Raw genomic sequence first — 23,939 nt, forward strand, 5'->3', positions numbered from 1 at the left:
TCCAACTGCTCTCTAGGCGTCTTTTCCGGCGTTTCATCTCTCTCAGCTCCTCGGTAAACCAAGGAGCTAGTTGAGATCTACGTCGGGTCAGAGGCCGCAACGGCACGACTCGGTCCAGTGCTGCGGCTGCGGCCACATCCCAGGCCGCCGCCAGATCTTCCGCCGAGTCGTGACCTAGATCCTCCGGATATGGCCCAAGCTCCGTCAGAAACCTCTCCGGGTCCATCAGGAGCCTGGGACGGAACCATCTAGGCGGTTCCGTCTCCCTGCGGCGGGGGGAAGCGGTCCGGAAGTCCATCCTGAGGAGTGCATGATCTGACCATGACAAGGGCTCTATATTTATCTCCCCCATTTCCAGATCATTCTGCCACTGGCCAGAGACAAAAATTAGATCTAGTGTATGTCCTCCCGTGTGAGTGGGGGCATGAACTAATTGGGTCAAGTCCATGGTCGTCATGGAGGCCAAGAACTCCCGAGCCGCCGTCGACGTTTCACCCGCCGATGGCAGGTTGAGGTCCCCCATGACTATAAGTCTGGGGGTCTCAACCGCCACCCCGGCTATCACGTCAGCCAGCTCAGGCAGGGCCGTTGACACGTAGCAGGGGGCCAGGTATATTATCAACAGGCCCACTTGCACCCCTTGCCCCCACTTCACAAGGAGGGACTCTGCACCGTCTATCTGAGGCACAGTGGCCTCCCTTGGACATAGGCTCTCCCTTATAATGACTGCTACCCCACCGCCTTTACCCCGGGCCCTCGGCTGATGGAATGCCTGGAAACCCGGTGGGCATAGGTCAACAAGGGGAACTCCCCCTTCCATGCCCAACCAGGTCTCGGTGATACCTGCCAGGTCCGCTCCCCCCTCTTGAATAAGCTCTTGAATGAGGGGGGCCTTATTTACCACGGACCTGGCGTTGCACAACATCAGCCAATGGTCCCGGGCCCAAGGATCTAAAGTCCCTGGAAGTTGAGAAGAGCCCTGAGGATCGGAGCATCCACAAGCTTGTAAGCAGCGTGTGCGTGCTCCCAAAACCCGATATGGTCCTCTGCTCCCGCCATATCTGCCCCTCCCACTGACCGTACCTATCACACCACCCTCTGTTAACCCCCCAGTCTCCTCCCTCACCACTCCGCGCCCCCCAGACAGGACTGGCCTTGGCCTCAGAGAGGGCTCCCTTAAGTCCCCTCGGGCCAACCCCGAACCCCCTAAAAATTTAGTAAAACACCCCTCTAAGAAGACACGCAATTTTCTTCTCCTTAGTTCCCTAGTTGCTGTTGCTGTGTGCCACCTCTCGGGGTTCCACACCCCTTCATCAAGGCAGGCACTTGAGATCGTATTGGGCCATGCCTGCACGATGGGGGAGTCGCGCAGGGCCAGCAGTTCCTTCCTGGAATACAGTCCTAGTTCGCATCAGGAGGTCCAGCAGCAGAGTAGGGGAGGGGGGAAAGTCCTCGTGATGGTAATCCTAGTCAGGGGCTTAGATGGATAACAAGAAAGCAGCACAGTTTATTGTACTTCTTAACCCCCATGGGGGGGGGGAATTGCAGTCAGAGTCAGCCAGGCCCCAACCACGCAGGCCTCCAGGTCCACGCCAGACCCCAGTCGCACAAGCCTCCAGGTCCACTCCAGGCACTCACCGCCAAGCCCTGGGTCCTCCATCAGGCCGTGTCCCTCAGGCAGACTCCTCCTTTGGGCCGCGGCCCCGCCCGGGCCGCCAGACCCGACCGCCAGGCCGCATCCTTCGCCTGGGCTGCCAGGCCGGACCGCCAGGCCGTCGGGCCGACTCCCCGCCGAATCACGTCTCCCACTGGGCCTTGTCCTTCGCCCGGGCCATCATTCCGCCCGGGCCGCTGTGCCGCTGAGCCTTTGTGTCCTCCGGGCCGTTGTACCGTTGTGCTGCTGGGTCGCATCCCCCTGGGCCGCTGGGTCGCTGGGCCATTGGATCGCTGGGCCGCTAGATCGCTCAGGCCGTCAGGCCGCCAGGCCGCTAGGCCGCAAATTTCCGCCGCGTTAGGTTTCTCCGAGCCGGGGCCGCCACCCACGGCTCCGCCCGTGGCTCCACCCAGCCACAGCCAGGTGGTCACGCGGCCCGTTGCCAGCCTTCTTCGCTCGCCAGCCTTCTCCTCTCACCAAACTCAGGCCGGTGAGCACCCCCGACCCTCCGGAGGCTCCCCATCTCCGCCGAGGACCCTGCGGAGCTACGGAGCCAAAACCGGTAGGTCCGCCATCAACTACATCCCTGTCTAGTGCCTTTTTAAATCTCAAATCCATCTGTGTAATCTCCATTTAACAGTATTCTTGCTGTTTGTTTCTTATAAATTGCTTGAATTGCTTTGTTAAAATTTTCACCAAAGTCCATTTCTTGAAGTTGTTGAAACATAAATTGCCAATTTAAATTATCAAAGGCGTTTTGCGCATCAAGAAATATAAGTGCCATCTGGTTCCCTGGATGAATTTCAAGACGTTTAGAATAATCCTCAGGTTGTTCTTTATCTGTCTTTTTGGTAGGAAACCATTTTGGTCTGGGTATATAAATTCATTCAAAAAGTTTTTCATTCTTTCTGCCATTATTGCAGCAAAGATTTTATAATCCACATTTAATAGCAATATTGGTCGGTGACGTCATTGGTCCTAGACCCTGGGACACGAACTCTCCATGCCCAGGGTCCGAGTTTCTGTTGCTGGCGGGCCCATTAGGGCTGAATGCCACCCTGGAGGGGTAGCCACCAAGAGGTGAATTCTTTGAGGAAAGGGAGCCAGCAGTAGCCGGCTCTCCAAACTCAAAATAGCCTCTGGAACCGCCGAGAGAAAGGCGGAGAGCTTTGTGTTTGCCGCCATCTTCAGCAGATCATCGGAGACAAAAGTCAGCTGTTTAAAGAAACAAGCAACTGATCCGGGTGAGATGATATCAGTTTTTGCTGAAAAGCGGACCCTTGAGAAAATTGCCTGCCTTTAGCGATAAGCTGGAAGCCTAAGGGGAGGAGGAGGAGGAGGGAATTTTTGCTTTTCCCCCCTCCCAAAAAGCAGTGGTTTCAGCGTTTTAAAACTCTTGAAAAGTTTTTGAACTGAAGCTATATTGAAGGAACCAGCTTGTTTTATCTTAGAGGGGAAGAAAGATTTATTATTATCTTATTTGGGAAAAGCCACCTTAATTGTTCTTTTTTTAAGAATTTTTTTGAATTTATTTTTGTATTTATTGCTGGAACTTTCTCTTTTTCTTTTACTCTCTCCCTATGTAAACAGTGAGGGAAGAAACAGCGTCCCCTAGTGATTATTTTTGCAATTTTTCTCCTTTGTTCTTTTGCTACACTATCTTTTGCTACACTATCTTTGTTGGTTCAGCTGTGAAGTTTGGCTCAATGCCCAGACACTTGGCTGACTGCCCAGACATTCCTACCTCGTTTGGAGATAACTAAGAGAGACTGTTTTCTATTTTTTGTTTCTTTTGTCTTTGCTTGGTGTCTGATTCCCTTTTTGGATTTATTTTATTCTTTTTAAAATAAGGGAACCCTAGAAGAAGTCTTTTATGTTTCTAATTGAATTATAAATTGAATATTCTTTTTTTTCTCTCTTTTATTGTTACTCCTTTTTTGTCAGCCTTGCTGTGTGGACATAAACATATTTTTTTTATCTTTCCCTTTTTCTATTTGTTTTTTTTGCCCTTTTTTTGCTATCCCTTTTTATATTTTCTCCTACATTTTGATATTAATATTGCTGGATATTTTTACACTCACTTTTATTTTTTTACTGAGGCTTTTGGATTATATATATATATATTTGTTTTCTTTTTTATCTTTTTTCTTTTTTGAGCTTTTTGGTGGAATATAATTGGCCATCGAGCCCTACTTTTGGATTACAATTATTTGGGCCATCGGGCTTGTTGATGGATTATAAATAAATATAATAATCAAGATGAATGTTTCAAACTTGGCGAAAGGGGTGAGGAAGGGTTCCTCGGCTCCTGCATCAACCTCAGTTATTAGTCCAGCGCTTCAAAAATCAATTACAATGTTTTTACAACCAGACAAGTCAGTAGTAGTAGACCAGAAATTAGAGGCGCTCCAAGATGAAAATCAGAGATTGGCGCAATCTAACACGGAACTGGAAGATAGTATGGCAATGATGGATTTTGAACGCACATCATATTTTCTAAGATTCCAAAATGTGATAGAAGAGAGTGATGAGAACTTGTTACTATTGATGAGTGAATTATTGGCGGACTCACTTGGAATGGAAATGGATCAAATCAAAAGAGAAGTTGATCAAGTTTTTAGAGTGAATTCAAATTATGCAAGAAGAAATAGAGTGCCCAGGGAAGTTCATGTCAGATTCAGTAAAAGAGCAGTATGGGATGAGATCCTGAGACTAGTGAGGGATCAACCGCTGAAATACAAAGATAAAGATTTGGTAGTTCTCAAACAGATCCCAAGAAGAATTAGAGAAGCCCGAAGAGAATACCAATTCTTAACTAGGAAATTGATCAGTAGAGGAGTGAATTTCAGATGGTTGATTCCAGAAGGATTATTAATTTTTTGGGATACAAAAAGATATAGATTGAGCACCCCACAACAAGCAGAGGATTTCTTTAACAATCATAGAACTTTCTTGGAGAAAGGTGAGGCGGAACCTAAGAAACCAGAGGAAGCGACTGCAGGAACATCTAAACAAACGGAGGAAGAAGTGCCTAAAAAGACTCAGCCAGAGGAAGATGTGAGACCTAAAGATCAGAGACAGATAAGCTCTCCTAGAAAATTGAGAGCTCGACATAACTGAAACTATGGAGGAAATTGGAATTCTTTCAATAAATATAAATGGTCTTAACTCCCCATCAAAGAGGAGTAAAATATTTCATAGACTACAAAAGCTAAAAATGGATATAATTTGTCTGCAGGAGACACACACCAAGAGACAACATTCTAGAATACTTGAACAATTAAAACTTGGTAAACTTTATTGCTCCCTGACATCACAAAAGAAAAGAGGGATAGCTCTATATATAAAAGAAAAGATGAACCCAAAACAAATTTATACTGATGAAGAGGGAAGATGGTTGAGATTACATGGAATCAAAAACAAATATTGATGGTTGCGATATATGCTCCCAATGAGAAGCAAGATCAATTCTTTCAGCAATTATATGATAAACTTGTGGACTTAAATTACCATAGCTTGTGTATACTTGGAGATTTTAATGCAATTGTTGATCCAGTACGGGACTATAAAAGTTACAAACAAGGGAAAAAAGGAAGTAATATCTTACCCAAATCCTTTCTAAAAATGAAAGATGAACTTTGTATACAGGACATTTGGAGAGAGATGTACCCGGAAAAAGCACAATATACTTTTTATTCTAATAGACATAAATCGTGGTTAAGAATTGACATGATATGGGCTTCTCTTAAAGGCCATGATACAAGAAATTGAAATAGAATCGAACATTTGGGCAGACCATAATTCAATTAAAATGACTTGGAAAGGATTTAAGAAAAGACAGAGATGGTCCTTGAATAAATCAATATTGAAAGAAAAGGAATTTCTACAATTTGTAACAAAAGAAATGGAATTTTTTTAAAGTCAATAAAAAAGAAGAAACCGCCATTCAAATTGTATGGGACACGGCAAAAGCATATTTTAGAGGTTTGGCTATAATTTATCTTGCCAAAAAGAATAAGAAAAAGAAACTTGCTCAATATAGATTGAAAGAACAACTTAGTATGGTGGAAGCTGAGTTACAATCAGATCCTCAAAAGAAAAAGTTGAAAATACAAATGGAACTATTAAAACATAAGTTAAACTTACTTGAGACAAATACAATGGCACAACAGATTAAACGGTCCAAACAGAATTTTTTTGAAAATGCCAATAAACCAGGGAGATGGCTTGCATATAGATTTAAAAAAGAAAGAGAAAAAAGGTTAATAAGTAAGCTACGGGACACAGAGGGTGACTTACATTGTCACAATGACTTAATGAAAAAAATTTCGAAGGAGTATTACAAGACACTTTATAAGGTGGAGACAGTTTCTACAGAGGCAGTTCAGGCTTATTTAAAAGAAGCAAATCTCCCAAAGGTTCCTGAGAATATGTGTCAGAGGTTAAATGAGAATGTTTCAATGATGGAGATTACAGAGGCAATAAAAAAGCAAAAGAAAGATAAAACACCAGGACCTGATGGACTTCCTGCTGAATTTTATGTAGCGTTATAAGATATTATAACCCCAACCTTATGTAATGAAGTTCTTACACAGACAAAAATACCGGGCTCATGGACTGAAGCTAATATTACTTTGATACCTAAAGAAGACACTGATCATACACTAATTAAAAATTATAAATTGACCCCCTTTTCTTTGTGGAAGCCCCTCAAATATTGGAACATTGCTATCATGTCACCCCTAGTTTTTCTTTTCACTAGACTAGACAAAACCCAATTCCTGCAACCATTCTTCATATGTTTTAGCCTCCAGCTGCCTAATTATCTATGTTGCTTTTTTCTGCACTCTACAGATTTCTACAATTTGTTTAATAATATGGGGACCAAAACTGGATGCAGTATTCTAGGCATGGTCTTACTAAGGCTTTATAAAGCAGTATTAATACTTCATATGCTCTTGGCTTCAGGTTTTGACGTTGCGGGGAGACGGGGGTAAGAAGACAAGGCTCTGTCTTTCGTGTTCGATTTCGCCCTGCTGGGGACCCTGGAAAGGGTCGAAAATCGCCCCGTAGAGGTGACAAGCAAGGAGGGAACCCTTGTTGATCACGGGAGAGCAGTGGCCCTTCCATTTGATCCGAGGAAGCCCTCCAAACTGACAGGGAAAAGACTGCCTACATTCACGTATCCAGTCAGAAGCTGCTGACAACGGAAGATAATAAGCACTAACAAGCAACCTTACAGCAATGTGGGTGAAACTGGGTGAGATTCTATCCTCTCTTTATGGCTCTTCTTCCTGAAAAAACTGCCAAAGTACCCTCCCCGATGAGAGAGGGAAGGGGAAATTTCCACCCCATTCCTTCAAGAAAAAAAGCGGCGAACTAAATACTTTGGGGAAACAGAAAATTACAAGATTAATTTGGAATTAATGTAAATATATATCTTTGAAATTTGGGAACTAAAAGTGCTTTTGAGACTTTAAAAAAAGATTTGAAAAACTTTAATATAAATTTGGATTCAAAAAGCTGGAAAATGGCACTAATGACATCTAGTGGTGAATTATGGCACTACAACTTGTTACGTCTAAAGGAAACTTGGCTTGAAGCCCAGATTTAGATAAGACTCTTACTGACCTTGGGAACTATCACTTTTGAAGACTGCAGCTGGGAAAAAGGAAAAAAAACCTTTGGGTTGCTTATCAGCTGGGAAAAAGGAAAAAAACTTTTGGACTGCTTATCGGTGTGGCAGAGACAATGAACTACCTTGAAACTGGCCTGCCTGAACTACAAATATAAACATTAACTGATTTTCAGAGCTGTGTTGTGGAACTAGTTCCCTGAAGGAGAAACATACATTATTGCTTGAGATGATGGAATATTTTGGATTACAAAGCTTTGATTGATGAACAATTTTTATTATAAAGACCACCTACAAAAAATGAAATAGATATCCCATACTCAGCTTTAAATGGTAAAATACCATCTCTAACAACTATCCCCAAAGTCTTCGGTTTGATATATCACCAAGAAAATAGGAATGAAGATCAGAAAGAAATTCTCTCCATGTTGAAATCAATACACGATACTATTGCTTTAGCTCATGATGAGACTAGAAATAACACAAAGGAGATAAAAGAACAATTTTCTAATCTAAATTTACAAACTCAGAACATGATTACAAAGAAGGAACTAGCAACTCAGAAAATAGAAAGAAAACTGGAGGGAGCAGATCCAAAGATGGAGGACCTAAAGGAAGGAATTGACAGATTTAGATAACTGAAGAACTAGAAGATGGAGTGATAATATTGGAATAGTTTAAAATCAACTTCAGCATTCAGATATTATTTTCGACTAAGGAAACTAAAATAAATGGGGCAGTGGCTGTAATTAGTGGAAGAAAAGATGTGTTCATTCCAATTAAAAGTTCTTGAAAAGCTTATTAGTAAAGCTTGTGGTCTTTCTTATGTTTCTTCTAAATAAACTTAGGACAAAAACTGCAAGGGAGAAGCTTTTTTCCTAATTTGAGGGGCTTTTGCAAAATATGCTTTCCTTTGGGACACACCTATCACATTATTTTACTTTTTGGATCCATCCTAGGACGTTTATCTTCTGCCATGGGTAGGGGTCTTCTGCCTTGGACAGGGGAGACAGAAGATCTTCAAGGTCCCCTCCTTGAAGATGGTTCCGACATAGAGGAATAAAGCAGAACTCCGAGGCTTTAAAGTTCCTCAAAGAACATGTTTATTAGTTACAAAGTATTGGCATGGTCAAAAGTGAAACCAAGTCTAAATACACAAGTAACAACTGCCCAATTACAAAGTTAAAGGTCCCACCTACAAAACTATGCAAGCAACTATGTCCCCTAATATATTTATTTGGTGGGCTTTTTATGCAACGCCCAGTCCCTAGCCTTGGGAGCAGCAGATGATCTTGGTTTCTGCAGGACAGAAGATTATTTTGATTAACAAAGCACCTGGGCAACCCCCCTCCCTCCATTCTATGTGGCAACCTAGAATGAGAAGAAAAAATGGCTGCAGCCATGCTCATTGTAGAGTTGACAGTTGGCCCTTCTCAAAAGGAAAGAGTCTCCTGTATGGGAAACAAAAAGCATGTTAAGTATTTCCTCGAGGTTTGTGAGATATTTATCGTAAGCATTTTTTATTAACCTGTCTGCTTTCACATTGGTACATTTCACCCAGGTAGCTGCTGACAGTGGATAGCCTTTCCACTGAACAAGGTATTGTAACTTCTTGTACAACCTAGAATCAAGAATTTATTTTATAACGTGTCTCCCCCTCTACCACTACTGGACCCGGCGGCTTCTTTGGAATAGGTCTTAAAGAGGATTCAGACACAGGTTTCAACAGACTACAATGAAACACAGGGTGGACTTTTCCCAAGAGCCAAGGAAGTTTCAATTCCACTGTAACAGGGTTTATGATTTTTGTGATGGGAAAAGGACCAAGAAACTTTGGCCCCAATTTTCTGCTGGGTAACTTTAACCTTAAATATTTTGTTGAAAAATAAACCAATTGCCCAACTTAAAATGGTTTTTGAGAAGAGTGTCATTTATTTGCCTGCTCCTTGTAAACCTTGGTAGCCTTGGTCAATGGTTTCTTCACATTCACCCAACCCCCCTGGAAAGATATCACCCATTGATCCAAAGTCTGGGAAGTAGGAGGCTCCTGGGGTTGCTCAAGCAGAGGCACAAAATCTTGACCCATTATTATTTTAAATGGGGTGAGTCCAGTGCTACTGTGCACCGTATTGTTTTAGGCTACCTCTGCGAAAGGCAGGAGGTCAGCCCAATTAGACTGCTGGTAATTAATATAGCATCTGAGATACTGTTCCATCATTGTGTTAGCTTTTTCAGCTGCTCCATTTGTACTTGAATGAAAAGCTGACGAAAGCCCCTGAGTCAACCCAATCAGTTTAACGAACTCCCTCCAGAACTTTGCAGTAAACTGGAATCACTTGTCAGAAATAATTTGCTTCAGGGTTCCATGGAGCTAATATATGTGTTTCAAAAACATCTTGGTTAGCTTCCGGGCAAGGGAAGTCCTGAGCAAGCAATGAAATGTGCTTGTTTGCAAAATAGATCAATTACAGTTCATATTATGGTGTTTCCCTTGCTCTCAAGCAACTCCACTATAAAGTCCATTGCTATTTCCTCCCAAGGCTAGGAAGGGTCAGCCACTTGTTGCAGCAATCCTGGGGGCTTCCTAGGATGTCTTTTCATTGCAGCACAGGTAGCACAGCTCCTCACAATCTCTCAATGTCTCTTTTCATCCCTGGCCACCAGAATTGCCTCCGCACTAAATACAACATTTTCAGGAACCCAAAATGACCCGCCTGCTTTGCATCATGACTCTGCTAAAGGGCTTGGAATCTGAGGCCATTTGGGAGGTATAACTTAGAGCCTTTCCAGGCTAGTCCTCCCCTAAGGGTTAAAATTGATTTGTTGTCTTTGAACCAAGTGTCAGTCTCTAATTGCTCCTTTAGTTCCTTCAGTAAGCAATGTCAGGACCAGCAGGTGGTCCTTGGGTTTGTGATCTAGTTGTTATTTGAGAAGCAGATTGCAGCAGGGGAATAATGGAGTTGATTACTTCCTCCCAGTGAGTTTTGAACTGGGGCATTCAAGACAAAGCATCAGCCAAAATATTCTTACTCCTGGGAAATACTTTAAGGTGAAGTTAAAATGGTTGAAGTATTGAGCGCACCGGACCTGTTTCAGTGATAATTGGGGGGTGGGTGGGTTCAGAACTTCCAAATTTTTATGATCCATCCATACTTCAAAAGGTATTTCTCCCCCCCCCCGTTCCAAAAAATGACACCACTTTAGTAATGCTCATCGTACCGCAAAAGCCTCCTTCTCTCAAATGACCCACCTCCTCTCTCTGTCGGTTAGCCTTTGGGAAGTGTAAGTGCACGGTAGTAATTTCCCCTGATGATTTTTTTGTAAGAGAACAGCACCCACAGCCATGTCACTCGCATTGGCTTGAATGATGAATTGCTTTTCAGGGTCAGGGTGTTTGAGAACAGGTTCGGCTGCAAAAAGTCTTTTTAGTTTCTTGAATGCAGGTTGGCATTCTAGGAACCATGGCAAAAGCTGACAAGGTCGGGATTTCTCCCCCACCTCTTCTGATTTTCAATAAGTTGGTTATTGGCATGGCTATCTTTGTGAAAGGGAGGATAAATTAGCGGTAAAAGTTAGCAAACTCCAGAAAGTTTTGAAGTTGTTTATGGGTGTGAGGGGGTTGCCATTCTAATATAGCTTTCACTTTTGCAGGATCCATTTCTATTCCCTAATTTGAAATTCGGTACCTTAGATCAGAGGTCTCCAACCTTTCTAGGTTGAAGAACCGGAGGAAAAAGAAGGGGGAAGCATTTTACATGTGCACGCACACACAAATTTGCATGCACAATGCAAACAGGGCGATGCTAGTAGCCACGTGACACTTGCCTGCACCACCATTTTTACGTGCGGTGCCCCATTTTCACCATGCAGCAGTCCATTTTCACTGCACGGTGCCCCATTTGTGTAGTGGTGATGCTAGTGTGAGTGGGGGTGAGTGTGCGAACATATGTGCATGCACTAGCCAGCCTGTCCCACGGCCCGGTGGCCAGAAGTGGGCCATGGCCCACAAGTTGGGGACCCCTGCCCTAGATAGTCAAGGCGTATCTGGTGAAAAGACATTTTCACATTTAGAAAGCTTTGCATACAGTTTAACCTTCATCAGTTTTGTTGTGGCTCCGTCTTGTGAGCTCCTCTTATTGGAGGAAGAAGGCTCCGAACATGAAGGAGAGGAGATGGCCAGGCCTCCCTCTCCAGGACCCTCCTCTTTGGCAAGGCCTCAGGTGTCTCCCGACGGAGAAGAGATTGACCAGGAGCCAGGTGGTTCTGAGATTGGCCAGGAGCCAGGAGCCAGGAGTTTCTGAGATTGGCCAGGAGCCAGGTGTTTCGGATAGTGAGGAAGAGAAGTTGTGGCTGGATCCATGCCAGCGTAGGAGCGACAAGCGTGCGCAGCAGAAAAGGAGACATGCCAGAGATTAAGCTGAGTCACTGGATCACACCCCACAGGCTATAAAAGGGAGGTGGTGGCCATTTGGACCTCTGTGATGGACAAAAGCTGAATCTCTGGCGAAGTAGTTTGCTGTGGCTTTAAACTGTGTGTATTGTTTTTTGTTTCTGTGTGCTTGGAATGAAAGGTCTTGGCAGGCAGCTACAGAGCTGCTGCCAAGTTTCTTATCGGTGAAGTGGTGTCTGGAGAAGTCTTTAACCCTCAGCTGGCTGTTTGGGTGTGTGGGTCGGATGGGGACAGAACATCTTGTCCGTCACCCCGAACATACTCCATCGTTAACCCACGATGGACCAACAGCTGCAGCAGCAGGTACAGCAGCTGATAGATGCCAATCAGCTCCTACAGCAGCAAGTGACCCAGTTACAGGCTCAACTTGCTTTGGGGAATGCTCCTGCAGCTCTTCCCCCCTCCTCCTCCTCCCCATTCGAGATGCCCAGTGAACGTGCCAGAGAGATTTTCTGGGCAGACAGAGCTGTTCCCGGCCTTCATGGGACAATGCCAACTCTTTATGGCGATGAGGCCAGAGGATTTCCCGGATGATCGGGCTCGGGTGGCATTTGTGATTAGCTACCTTTCTGGCTCTGCCACCCGGTGGGCCACGCCCCTGTTATTGCAAAACAGCCCATTACTCTCGGACTATCCGGGCTTTTTGCAACACCTGCGCGTAATGTACGAGGATCCCCTGCGCGTTCAGACGGCATGCTGTACCACTCACGCAATTGGTTAGGAAACCCTGAATGATGCAGGCTTGGAGTAGGTTGCGGTCTAGCCCCTGCTTGAAGTAGTTGATCAACGATCATTCCAGCTACTACCCTAGCCAACCAGCAACTCACCTGAATTCACGAATGTATTCCTTAGCTGGGCGGCCTTTTTGCTTCAGATGATGGATCTCTTTCTCGGCCAACAGGGCCTGGGATTCGTCTTCAAAACAATCTCTCAGTTGCTCCATGAATAGGTTAGCATTCTGTAGTTCAGGAAGCCCTTCATCATGGAGGTTGGTCACCCAGTTGGCTGCTTCTCCCTCCAAATTGGCTGCCATGGCATTCACCATATGAGCATCATCTAGATAGTGTCAGGGCCCACTTCAGTACCTCATCCTAAGAAAGCAGAACTCGTAGAAGCAATTTCTTCCAAAAGGAACTTTTATTAAGAGAAGCTGACAGCAGGCATAATAGACAGGATCTGAGGGTTTCCCGCTCAAATCAATAGGTTAAATAAGTCCCAAGCAAACCCCACCCCAATTGTTCATCCGGTCAGTTCAAATGGGCCAATCCTCAGGTGTTAAATCTGTTGTGGGAAAGTTGCTGATAACACCGGTCTTTCCCAGGCTTGTAATGCTGTTGTTGTGGCTTTGCATCTTCCCTTCCAAAATGGGAGATAAGCCAGATGGCCTGAGGCTCATTTTCTTTCTCCCCCAAGGTGACATCAAGGGAGAAACAGTTCAAAGAGCAAGTATGCAGAGACAGCGAAAGAGATACATTCTAGTGATAGAGAAAACAAAGACAGCTTGCAGCAGTTCCCCCTCCCCTCCAGGAGTATGACAGAACCCAGAGCAATAGAGAAAATAGAATGAGAGAGAGTGCCCCTTAATAATATATGGGTTCTGACAGGTAGGCATAAGTGTATCGATCTAGATGAGGCCACACTTGGTTCAGGAAGAAGGATAGCTTCTCGGGGTTCCCATCAAAGGTGGGGAGGTGGCTCAAATTGTGGCGGGACTGCCTGCACTTGCTGCTGAGCTGGTAGTTGGTCCTGGGGATGTGGCAGAACCACCCTCCTGACTTCCCTTGGCTGGGTTTCTGGACTGGCAGCCCGAGGCCCTGTATCCCAACACAGGGCTTGACATCACAGCTGGCTGGGAATAGGTGAGGCAGCATGGGCTAACGCAGTCGGGCTGGGACTCCGTTGAGGGGGGAAAGAGATGGATAGCCCTTAGCATTCCCCCTCATGGCACACACATCCTGGGTGACGGGAACCATCTCTTTTACCTCCAATCTGCCGAACTTCTTCAGCTGCTTGAGCAAGGGGCTGTGGACTGCAGTCTGGAACTTCCATTTTCTGGAGTTGTCCCCTCCAATCGATCCCTTTCCCTTCTGGCATGCTGCTGATGAAAACCCCTGGGACGGCAGCAACAGGAGTTCCTCTTCAGTGGCAACAAGAGTGCTCCTGTGCTGAGGGGCAGCTTTGGCTTGATAGAGGTCTGCTAGGATCGTAGTTCTCCCCTGTGGTACCAGCTTCCCAGTTGGATCAACCGGGACTTTGGCTGACACCCTACCAGTAATGCCTCCTCGGTGGCTGGAGCCGCTGCTTGCACTCTGACAGGAGTTTTGTTGTGCATGACAATGGCTCCACTCTTTTCGTCCATCCTCAAATCTTTGCCAAGTCTTTACTGCTCTCCCAAAGGATGGCTAGGTGGTTGGGGCCCAACACCCTGAAAGAAAATTTAAGTTTTAAGAGACTTGGTTTAATGTCATGGTTCTGACAGAGTCGAATAAAGCAGAACTCCGAGGCTTGAAAGTTCCTCAAAGAAATATTTATTAGTTACAAAGTATCGGCATAGTCAAAAGTGAAACCAAGTCTGAATACACAAGTAACAATTGCCCAATTACAAAGTTAAAGGTCCCACCCACAAAAGTATGCAAGCAACTACATTCCCCAATATACTTATTTGGTGGGCTTTGAATACAACGCCCAGTCCCTAGCCTTGGGAGCAGCAGATGACCTTGGTTCCCACGGGGCAGAAAATTATTTTGACTAACTAAGCACCTGGGCAACCCTCCTCCCTCTGTTCTATGTGGCAACCTAGAATGAGAAGAAAAAAATGACTGCAGCCATGCTCGTTGTAGAGTTGACACCAGCCCTATGATTTTTCACCCAGGAATATCAGACTTATAATTTGTTGCTGTTTTATAATGTGTTTTTTGTTTATTTTTTCCAGTGCTTTTCTTAATCTATTCTGTATTTGCTTTTGGGTTTGCTTGTTTCATTTAAAAATTTTGTAATCAGACAGAAAACCCTTAAATATAAGTTAAAATGTAATTCAAAATTGGGTTTATATTTTTTTCCTTCTTTGCACAATCTTGCAAATAAGTTACTCTGAGGGTAAAGGTAGGTTCTTTTTGTATACTTAATGAAATTTTAAATCAGTAAAGTGAAGAATATAAGAACCCTGCTTCTTGGATTGGAAAGAACAAACAAGCAGCATTAAGGGAATTATCATTCTATATTTAAATCATTTAAAAAACCTTCTAAATTATCATTGCATAAGCAAAACTAGGATTGTAACAACTTTCTCGTAGTACTTTTATAACAAAAATAAATTATCAAAATAACAGCTTTGTATTTAAAAGTTCTGTCTTATAATCTATACCCCCAATTTTATAGTCTCTTTGTAAAAAAGAGAAAAATATCTAGATGGAGGGAACTGTTTTGTGAATTGTTCACTGTGTAGCTGAAATAATGTCCTAATTATGTCTATTCACTGCCACTGAGTTCCAGGTAAACCACACTGAAAAGGCATCAGCCATTTCCTAATCTTGCATGACAGGAGTTGTCCAGTTTAGTTAACACTTCAGCTTTGTATTTAGGAGGAATATCTTTCTCAATTAGCATTCCACACTGGAACATTCTGAACATTTTTATATACCACAAATTTCCTGGCTCTTTCTCTATGTGGAAGATCACAATTTTAACAAATACCATACAATCAAGGATTGAGTTTTCCTTTCTGCTAATTTTGAGCTAACTTTGTGTATTGACACCACCTCATCCTGGCGATCTAGAAGAGTACAATACTTTTGTCTAGTTCAGCTTTTGGGCAGAGGGCTGGGTATTAGGAGGCGAAGGATTTTTAAAAATAACAGTAGTAGTTTGAGTAGCACAGAGAATACTGTGAGAACAATTAGGGGACTGGAAACTAAAGCATATGAAGAAGGGTTGCAGGAACTAGTTATGTCTAGTCTAATGAAAAGAAGGACTAGGGATGATATGAAAGCAGTCTTCTAATGTTTGAGGGGCAGCCACAAGGAAGAAGGGGTCAGCATATTCTGCAAAGTCCAAAGCACCTGAAGGCAGGCCAAGAAGCAGTGGATGGAAATTAATCAAGGAGAGAACTGAACTAGAAGTAGGAAAAATTTCCTGACAGAATAATTAATAAGTGTCACCCCTGTTTCTTCTTTTCTTTAGACTAGCCAAACTCAAGCCCTACAGCCATTCTTCATATGTTTTAGTCTCTAGGCCTTTGATCATTTTAGTTGCTCTTCTCTGCACTTTTCCCAAAGTCTCAACATCTTTTTTGTAATATGGTGACCAAAATTGGTTGCAGTATTCCAGGTGTGGTCTTAATCAGATATTGCCAACATCATATCTTTCTTCCAGTATTGGATAAAATATATTCTCTCTGCGAGCATGGATCTAATTAAACTGCAACGATTCTTCCCCCCCGCCCCCCAAGATTATTTCTAGACTCAGAAAAAACTCTTTGATAATTGGCTATTATTTGATAAGTGGCTATTTTCTGGCTGTATTGAATACAATAAACCCAAGAAAAGAGTTTCAAGTTTGAGTTAAAAGTATGTAGCAGTAGCAAAAAGCAAAGATTATAGCCAATGTAATGCTTTCTGCAGATGTCCAAATCAGAAAAAGAACAATGCAAGGTGTCAACTCTTACTTTATTATTCATCATTATGTGAAAACTACTGGCAGAAAAAGTTTGAGGCAAATATCGTAATAAAGAAATAGCAAGTCTCAAAATTCATAGAGAAGAATATAAGCTGAAATATTATACAGATGATGTAATACTAATCACTACAGAACCAGAAAAGGCAATAAAAGATAGTTGAAAATAATAGTTTTGGAGAATTCTCCGGATATAAAATCAATCTTGAAAAAACAAAAATAATCATAATATATTTAACACAAAGGAGAAATCAGTCTTTGGAGGAGAAATTTGGAGCTCAGATAACTCACTCGCTGAAATACTTTGATTTTCATCTGACAGGCAACAGTTAAGAAATACATCTAATAACTGTTAATTTATTGTAAGAGCTCAAAAGGGGCCTTGAAAGGGAAGGAATTTAGGACCAGTTGCAGTTATCAAATGAACATGTTACCCAAGATAAACTATTCCACATGTGCCAATGAGAATTTCAGAGAGAACTTTACAGAAATGAAAAGAAACTGTCTGTAAATGTATATTTACAGAATCAGAATGGGGAAAGACCAAGAGTTAAATTAGAAAATTTACAAAATATAAAAAGCACCTTTGTTCCCTTTCCCAACTTTACATTGTATCACAAAGCAAGTTGCTTGTTGTGGATATGACTGAATAAAATCCCCAAATAATTGAATGGCAGTACTGTAAAGAGCCAGCTCAGCCAATGGATTTCATAGATTTCATAGGTACCAAAATGTAAAGGTGGATAAAAATTTAAAAGTATATACTATTAGCCAAAGTTTGATAAATGTATGGAATTCTACAAAGGGAATAATAAGCCCAACAATTTCATTTCTAGCATTTCCCATAAATACTTTCCATGTTGGAGATAGTGATGGTTAGAAAAATATAGTTGCATATGCAGGCATAGTTCATTCAGATTCTACAAATAGATTAATAGAGCAATAACTACACAGTGAAGATTTTGGTAGTATTTTAAGAAAATTTATCTGGTCATGGAGATATAGATTCTGCTTTGTCTTAATTCTATTTTTTCAATTCATTCATCAATATGGTTATTTGTTTTAGTATGGTTTTCTTTGTGTTTGATGCTAAAGAAATAGTCTTTTAAACATTTTTCTTGAATTCCATACTCTAAGTCAGGGTTCCCCAACCCCCAGTCCATGGACCAGTACCGGGCCGTGGCATGCCAGCAACCGGGCCGCACAAACAAACAAAGCCCCATCTGCAGGATGCAGGCAGCACACAAAACCACGCCCCCTCTGGTCCGCAGAAAAACCTCTCTCCATATAACCGGTCCCTGGTGCCCAAAAGGTTGGGGATCTCTGCTCTAAGTAAAGAAAAATCAATAGTTCGATTGTTTAGAGCAGGCATGTCAAACTCGTGATGTCACATGACGTGCGACATATCATGACTTTCCCCCCATTGCCAGCAATGGGTTGGGCGCAATTTTGGTGTGACCCATCCGGCCCGCGGGCCAGCAGTTTGACATGCCTGGTTTAGAGGAAATTGCTTAATTTGTGTTAACATCTCAACTAAATAACTTATTGCAGTAATAATAAATCATTAACCTCAATTTGAAGATTTCCTTGAGATGTAATTTTGACATCTATAAATTTAATTAACTATCATCTGGAAATGTAACATATATCTATCATTGAACAAGTTTCATGAATAGAAGATTAATAAGTTCTTTTTTCCCCTCTAAATTTATTTTTATTCAAAAAGTTTAAACTCCAAAAAAGGAAAAGAAATTTTACAAAAACATAAAATTAGACAAAAAAATACATATATTGTCCCTCAGTTGAATACTGATAAATATATTACAACAATGATAACTTCCTCCCCTTGTGAATCAGGCCCAAGATTTATAAACTTCTACATTTATTTGTAACCAATTTGACCTGGTATACATCTTTATATTATATATATAATTATATGTAATTTTTGACAGAATAGTTAATAGGGAAACCAACAACAAAGTTAAGCTTCAAACCCTGTATTAACAATGTTATTGTAATTGACCCATAGAAAGTCTATAATGGCTTCTTATCTACCACAGACCACCACATTATCTCTGATCCATCCAGGATCAAATATCCTCATTTGTTTCTATAACAAGTTTTATAACTTTTCCTTAAGATTTTATTTGAGAACTTTTCCAACAATTGCATCTCATTTCCTAGAATCTTTGTTGTAAATATCTCTGCAGCACCCATTGTTCAGGAAGTCTCTTTGTAAGCAAAAACAGATCATTTCTTGTAAATTGTTGCCTGGTTAAATATAATAAATCCATTCTTTAAACCCCTACACTCTGCTGAAGCTGTTAGTTAGCCTGGTAACAAAATGTTTGGAAACCAACCTACAAGATCAGAGAATGAACCTTCACCCTCACCATTCTTCATAGTTGATTTGGATGGCTAAGAAAGTTTAATCCATCGCTCATCAATTTCATTATCTCTGAGTTTCTTGTATTTGTGCCCCTTTCAGCCTTTTTGACCGAGCCTGCAATTCTCAGAACAAGCACTTTCACCTTCACATCTAGCAGCACCAAACCATTTGATTTGCAAGTCCATCAGACTGCAAATCAAGTCCAACTGCTATTCACGGCTTTTGAGTAAGTCCTGGGATTGATTTATAACCATTGCTGATCTAATAAAAATGTTTTATTGAAATTTTCAAATAAAGCTTGTAAGTTAGAGAGAAAATATTTTTCTAAATATTTCCCAGAGAGCTTTATCTCTTTTTATAGACATTTTAAAGACAAATAGTTCTTTCTTTCAAGGACAAGAAAAGCAGATATACCATAACAAAATGTCCATAGAGAAAAGTTGAGATAAAATTTCCTAGAATGAAAAGGAATTATAAGAAAAGGAATTTTCCCATCAAAAGTTTTTTTGAAAAAATAAAACTTGAGTTTTTGAAAAACTAATAAAAACAAAATCCTTATATTAAAATCCAGTACAGGTAGTTCTCGACTTACAACCACAAGTGAGCCCAGAATTTCCGTTGTTAAGTATGACATTTCTTATGTGGTTTTGCCCCATTTTATGACCTTTCTTGCTAGAGTTGTTAAGTGAATCACCACAGTTGAAAAGTTAGTAACACAGTTCTTAAGTGGATCTGGCTTCCTCATTGATTTTGCATTTCAAAAGGTTGCAAAAAGTGATCACATGACCTTGAAAGGAACGACAATAGTCATAAATATGAGTCAGTTGCCAAGCATCTGAATTTTGATAATATGATCATGGGGATATCACAAAGATTGTAAATGTGAAAAACGGTCATAAATTGTAAAAATCCAGCAAGGGAGTTATAGGACAGATCAGCCTTCAACCAGTTGGCTCAAATGTAGATCGGAAAGCAAGAAAACCTTTATGAACAGTTGAATTAAAATCAAGTTGTGCTTAAAAAAAACCAAACAATTGAAGGGAAGAGATAATTCACAAGCATCTAGAAATCTAACATGTATCTATCATTGAGCAAGAAGATTATTACTTTTTTAAAGAGGTTTCTACCTCCATGTGTCTGAGAGGGAGGATAATGATTGTTCTAGAACATTCTTGGAAGTTTACTAGAAATTCTTTTGGATAATCCAAATTTGTCTATATTTGGGGAAATCCCTACTCATACCTCCAAAAAATAGATGTTTTATATTCATTTCAAGAAGTGGGCTTTTCCATTAAAATATTTTTTATAACCATCTGGAACATAAATTGAAGCAATTCTTTTACTTTATTCAGTCTGAAATGTCTAAAATCTTAGGAAATGCTTTTCCAAAGTCCAAAATAAATTTCTGACATTTTTCAATTGACAAATTATTCACGTAGTTACCATACTGAGTGATAAACAATTTAGCTGCCCTAATTTAGTCTTGTAAATTAATATATTTTGCATGCAGAAGTTGTGAATATTACATATTTTTATTAAATTAGCCCAATGTTCTGGGTCCACACAAAATTCTGAATTACTAGGTATAACAATAAATAGGTAATAAATATCTCTGGAATGATTTTCTCATTGTCTTGTTTTTGTATTGCAGGTACTAAGAAACAGTAGATGTAATTTTGAAGAAGCACTGTTGGTGAAATGGCTTTAGCTGGCTGCCCAGATTCATTTTTGCATCATCCATATAGGATAGTAAGTTATCACTTAATTAAATTCTGTATACTTCAACTGAATATTCTCTCAGCAGGCTGTTTTGCTTAGGGCAGTGTTTCTCAGTATGGGCTAGTTTAAGGTGTTTCAGCTTCAACTTCTGGAATATACAAGAAGAAATTAAAATTAGCAATCTGGATAATATGAACTTTAGAGTTGCAGTATAAAATGCAAATATAGTACACATACATAAATACACATGCACATGTGCATGCATGCACACATACATACAGCATACATACATATATATACAAAGGTGTACTCCTTGACATATAACCACAACTGAGACCAAAATTTCTGTTGTTAAGCAAGACATTTATTAAATAAATTTTGCCCCATTTTATGACCTTTCTTGTCACAGTTGTTAAGTGAATCATTGCAGTTAGTAACAAATGGTTTAGTGAATCTGGCTTCCCTATTGACTTTGCTTGTCAGAAAGTCATAAAAGATGATAACGTGAATCCTGGACACAAGTATTGTGCCAAATACATGACAGTTGTCAAGCACCCACATCACCATGGGGATGGTGCAACAATTGTAAATGTGAAAAATGGTCATGTCATTTTTTTGAGTGCTGTTGTAACTTTGAATGGTCACTAAACAAATGGTTGTAAGTCAGGGGAGGACTACCTGTATATGGCTATCCATACTAAGGCAGGTTCAATTGCTCTTATTCTTTGCCTGATGCATACCATCATACAAAATGTGGTAACCTTATGTGTAATTTCAGAGTTATATCACAAACTAGGAATTGCATATATCATTGTTTATTGTATCCTCTTTCCTAATGAAGTGTGAGATAAATAGAGCTTTTCATTTTCTGTATAAAAATGGTAAAAACAAAGAACATGTTTGCTATTTTCTACTTGTCCTGAGTTGTAAGGACATGCTCATAATGAGTATAGTGAGTATAGTTTCCAGCTAGATGTGCTAAAGAGAGAGCATTATATTGGGCTAAAGTAAAAGCCCATCTCTGATTTGGGAAGTTAATTTGTGTAAGATACACAGCTGGTATATCTTCGGCTATCTGTTGTAGAAACCCGAGTTGTATTACTAGCATAAAAGTGTCAGTCTGTGTCAAATAGACATTGCTTAAGTGTGACTCTTTTTGCTCATAATTGAAAAAAATTAAGTGTAGGAAATCCCAGTGATAGAGCTTGTTGCAAAGGGCTTGTTTGCATCCACTTTGAAATATGTTTTCTAATATCAGTGGAGCTAAATTTATAGAGAAATGTCAGCTTCAACCATATTCTAGTGTCTACTCTCACACTTCCAACTCCGATGCATAATGAAGCATTAGAAACATAGTCCTAGGTTTGTACTTGTGATGAAGTTTGGAAGTAACTCTTTAAATATTTTTTGTTTTTATTTTTTCTTGTTTCTTCCTTTCTCCCTTTCTCTTATATGTTCTATTCTGTCTTGCTTTATTTTTTTTCCTTTCTGAGATTATTTTTTAGTCTTTTATTCTTGTTTTATCATGAAAATGCTAAAGATATCATAAAAAACAAAAATAAAGAGTGATAAGCTGTTAGGGGAGAACAATGATTTTGAGATTAATCTGTCAAATTGTTTTGCTCACTTGCAAAATTTGGAAGACATGAACATTACGGACCAAAATCAACTAATAGTGAAAGACTTCCTTGAATCTGCTACATCTATAGCACCACCTGAAAAACACTTGGTACAGTCAAAAATCTCTGATGGAACTATTGATTTAATAAAAAAATGATGGATAATGAACAATACCAGAAGTTTCACTAATAAACTAGAGTACATTGAACTTTGCAAGACCATAAGAAAATATATCCAAAAAGAAATACATCAATTTAGCACAAAACCTGTGTAAAAGGCAATTGAAGAAAACCAAGGAATTAATAGAGAAAAATGCAGGCTTATAAATACAAGAAAGTTTTTCCCATTAAAACATGAAGATGGCTCTGTGTGTAGCATAAGATAGGAAATGTTAGAAATAATTGGAAAATTCTATTCAGAGCTATACAAAGATATAGATCACTCAAAAGTAATAACACCCATGAAAGAGAAGTGCTAGATATCCTAGTGGAAGAAGTATCAAATGCAATATAATCAGTGGTGCGATTCAGCCATTTTGCACCACTTCGGCAGAACCGGTAGCTAATTTTTTGTTGCCCAAGCCCAGAATGAATTTCCGGAAGCAGCATCCACACAGAGAACCGGTTGTTCACATATTTGAATCCCACCACTGAACATAAATAATGAAAAATGGCACAAAGTTTCAGGAAATGACTGTGTTATGGTTGAAATGCTGAAAGCTGGCAGTCACAGTTTACACAAGATACTAGCAAAACTGTACTTGAGATGCCTCAGAGAAGAAAAAATACCAGATACAGTACATGGAAAAATGCTGAAGTGATTCTTATACACAAGAAAGAGGCCCAGGATAATTTAAAAAACTATCCCCCAATAAACCTTCTTTCAGTCATCTACAAGATTTTCACCAATATAATAGCAAGAAGAATATTGAGAACATTAAATAATGCACAGCCAAAGGAGCAGGCAGGGTTCAGAAGTGGCTACAACACAGTGGATCACATCCAGGTTGTTCAGCAAGTCTTTGAAAGGCAAACGAGTACATATGCCTCTGTGCATCCCTTTCATTGACTACAAAAATTGATTCAGTATTCCAGCAGGCAATAATTAATTCATTGCTCAACCAAGACATAGATTTACATAAATTTACTACAATCAATATATGAAAAAATAATGGCGACAACTTGCCTTAATGATCTTAAAGAGCTGCACAAATCAGAAGAACTATTTGGCTTAAAAATAAACCTGAAAAAGAACCAGGTTGTATTTAATAAATTCACCAAAGAAATATTTTTTATATATATATCTGGCGAAGAACTACATGGAGTAGACCACTACATATATCTCAGCCAATGGATCTCAATGGAAGATGATACAATAAAGGAAATGGAATGGTATGTTAAATGTGGTTAGCAGGCATTTGGCAAGCTAAACATAATTTTGAAAAACAACCTCCTCCTTTGCCTAAAGCAGTGGTTCTCAACCTTTTTAATGCCACGACCCCAACCGTTCGTAAGTCGAGGACTAAACCGTTCGTAAGTCGAGGACTAAACCATTCGTAAGTCGAGGACTACCCAACCGTTCGTAAGTCGAGGACTTTCCCTGCCCGGGAGTGCCGCGCATGCGTGGTTCCGCCCCCTGCGCCGGCCGAGGCGTAGCTGGCAAGCGGCAGAGACGGAGTAGGCCGACCACCAGCTGGCCCAGCCCAAGGGAGGTAAGGCACCCGCCGGAAAAGGGGAAAAAATGGCGGACAAAAAAAATGGCAGACAAAAAAAATGGCGGACAGCCTTGCTTGGCGACCCCC

General features: G+C 40.8%; 1 long non-coding RNA gene across 2 annotated transcripts in view; it reads left to right on the forward strand.

Moving 5' to 3' along the window:
• Positions 1-20,672, forward strand: part of LOC107290314 — a 96,507-nt gene extending 75,835 nt beyond the window's left edge. Inside the window, exons 3-4 of one of the 2 annotated variants that reach the window (XR_001548947.1) lie at positions 18,899-19,025; positions 20,451-20,672. This is a non-coding gene — a long non-coding RNA (uncharacterized LOC107290314). The remainder of the gene's footprint in view (positions 1-18,898; positions 19,026-20,450) is intronic. The other variant, XR_001548948.1, reaches the window with a different exon arrangement.
• Positions 20,673-23,939: the final 3,267 nt, after the last annotated feature.

Source organism: Protobothrops mucrosquamatus, unplaced genomic scaffold (genome assembly GCF_001527695.2).
Source record: "Protobothrops mucrosquamatus isolate PMUCROS unplaced genomic scaffold, P.Mucros_1.0 scaffold870, whole genome shotgun sequence".
In the NCBI taxonomy this organism is placed as follows: domain Eukaryota; kingdom Metazoa; phylum Chordata; class Lepidosauria; order Squamata; family Viperidae; genus Protobothrops; species Protobothrops mucrosquamatus.